This window comes from Anomalospiza imberbis, unplaced genomic scaffold (genome assembly GCF_031753505.1).
Source record: "Anomalospiza imberbis isolate Cuckoo-Finch-1a 21T00152 unplaced genomic scaffold, ASM3175350v1 scaffold_45, whole genome shotgun sequence".
Classification (NCBI taxonomy): Eukaryota; Metazoa; Chordata; class Aves; order Passeriformes; family Viduidae; genus Anomalospiza; species Anomalospiza imberbis.
This window is the reverse complement of record NW_027100060.1, coordinates 1,047,770-1,049,969: the sequence shown is the minus strand read 5'-3', so window position 1 is coordinate 1,049,969 and position 2,200 is coordinate 1,047,770.

The following is a 2,200-nucleotide window of genomic DNA, read 5'->3' as shown; positions in this document are numbered from 1 at the left end:
AATGGGCCCCAGCCCCACCCACATGGGCCTAAAATCATCCAAAGGGGTCTGAAATCCCCCCTAAACCCCACCAGATTCGGCCTCAAATCAGCCACAGGGGCTGAAAATCCACCCGAAAAGGCTCGGGATCCCCGCAAGGGATCTGAAGCCCACCCTAAACCTGCCCGGTTCGGCCCAAAATCCCCCAAAGGGGCCGAGCCCGAGGCCGAGCCCGGGATCGGCTCCGGGGTCGCTGCGGGACCTCCGCGTTCGCTCCGGGCAGTTTTGGCCGCGGCCCCGGACGGGCCTGGGCGGGACCGGGAGGGACCAGGGAGGGCTCGGGAGGGGTTTGGGCATCTGGGGCTTTTTTGGGCTTTGGGGAATTGTGTTGGGAGTTTATGGGGAATTGTTGGGGTTTTTGGGGAGAATTATTGGGTTTGGAGGCAGTTGGGGGATTTTGGGGAGTTTGGTTTTGAGGGGTTTTATTGGTGCTTTGAGGGGGAAGTTGTTTTCCTGGGGGTATTTGGGGGTTAATTGAAATTTTTTGTGTTTTCTTTAGAATTTTGGAAGGTTTTACTGGGATTTTGTGGGGATTTTGTGGGATCCTCTGGAATTATTTCTGGGTTTAATTGGGATTTTTAGGGGATTTGGAGGCAATTTATTGGAATTGTGGGGGCATTTAGTGGGATTCTTTGGGGATTTGGGTTTGTTAGGAATTTTAGTGGGGATTAGGGGGGGTTTTGTAGGTTTTTTCTAGGTTGTTGTCAAGATTTCTTTGGACTCGTGAGTATTTTGTGGGGCTTGTTGTGGTTTTGGAGACATTTTTGGGAGGATTTGTGGGGTTTAATTGGGATTTTGTGGGCTTTTATTGGGATTCGAGGGTGTTCTAATGGGAATTTGTGAAATTTAATTGCGATTTCATGGGGTTTATTGGGACTTTCAGGGGTTTAAAGGAGACTTTGGTGCCTCTCAGCCCTTCCCCACAACCTGGGACAACTCAAAGCCCCCCAAAATTCCACTAAAACCCCCCAAAATCCCCCCAAAATCCCAATTAAAAACTCCTAAACACCAAAGAATCCCACAAAATCCCAGTGGAACCCACCAAAATTTAAAAAAAAAAAAAAAAACCAAAAAAACCAAAAAAACCTCCCAAAAATTTCAATAAACCCCCCAAAAAATAACCACCCCAAAACCCTAAAAAATCCCCAAAATCCAAAATCCTCAAAACCCACAAAACCCCCATAACCCCACAAACCCAGTAATTCTCTCCAAAATCCAATAATTCCCCCTAATCTCCCAACAAAATCCCCCAAAGCCCATACATGCCGCCAAAATCTCCCCAAAATCCCCCCAGAGCGCCCCAGACTCACCGGGGGCAGTCCTGGATCAGGGGGCACCGGCTGGTGGAACAGGAGCCACCTCAGGGGGCCCGCGGTGCTTTTTGGGGAGGGGGCACCATGGGAAACCTCCCAAAAATGGGGGGGGGGAACCCTGTGGCACCCCCTCCCCAGAAAGCCCTCTCCCCCGGTTCAGGAATAGCCAAATTCAAGAAAATGTAAACCAGGCTTGACTTTCCAGAAATTATTTTTGGCCGGGTTTAGCTGCACCCTCCAGGCTCAGGATCACCGGTGTATTTGCAGGTTTTGCTCTGCATCATCAGCCTGCCCAGACTCTGCTCGGTGTTTCACAAATGGAGAAGACAATGGATATTGTGCCAAGCTTCCTTGCAAACAGCAACACCTGCATCAGCATGACAGAAAAGAAGGGAAAAAAAAAAAAAAAGAAAATAATCAGCGGTTTAGAACAGAGCCAGTGTCCCACCATCTTCCCCTCCACTGTTATTATAGAGGCAAACCTGGGCCTAAAGCTTCCACCTCTCAGTTCCTGATGCTGTTTGACTTCAGCCTTGACTCCCCCTGATCTACCTGACTGCCGTCCAAGTGGGGCTGGGGATGCTCAGCCTGGAAACAGGAGACACTGGGGAGGCCTCCCTGCAGCTCTGCAGGACTGGAAGGGTCCCACAGGAAAGACGGGGACAGTGTTCAGCCGGGCCCGTGGCAACAGGACAAGGGGGGATGGCTTTCAACTGCAGGAGGCTGATTGAAGTTGGATCTGAGGGAGCTGCTCTTTTACATGGAGGCTGCTGAGGCACTGGCCCAGGCTGTGGATGCCCCATCCTTGGCAACAGGGCTGTGAGCAGCATGGGCTGGGGAAGATTGCT